A 312-nucleotide genomic window follows, 5' to 3' on the forward strand; every position below is an offset into this window, starting at 1 on the left:
ACCCTCAGAAAAGCAATCATGAACTTTGCCCAAAAGGAAGATGAAACATTCTTCCAATGTTGGGAAAGATTCAAAGATTTGGTCAGTTCATGCCCACAACACGGATTTGAAACGTGGCGCATTACAAATTTTTTCTATGATGGACTGACATCTTCCATGTGCCAAATGGTCGAGACAATGTGTAATGGAGAGTTCATTAATAAAGATGTTAATGAGGTATGGGATTACCTCGATAGTCTTGCTGAAAAAACACAATCATGGGACTATTACCCAATGGCGAACACCACGTCCAGGCCGACTCAATTAAAGGAG

General features: G+C 40.7%; 1 non-coding gene across 1 annotated transcript; it reads right to left on the reverse strand.

Moving 5' to 3' along the window:
- On the reverse strand, positions 1-107 carry LOC131221741 (small nucleolar RNA R71). The gene has a single exon (XR_009159561.1). It is a non-coding gene; the product is annotated as a small nucleolar RNA R71 (small nucleolar RNA).
- Positions 108-312: the final 205 nt, after the last annotated feature.

The sequence above is a fragment of the Magnolia sinica genome, chromosome 1 (genome assembly GCF_029962835.1).
Source record: "Magnolia sinica isolate HGM2019 chromosome 1, MsV1, whole genome shotgun sequence".
Lineage (NCBI taxonomy): Eukaryota > Viridiplantae > Streptophyta > Magnoliopsida > Magnoliales > Magnoliaceae > Magnolia > Magnolia sinica.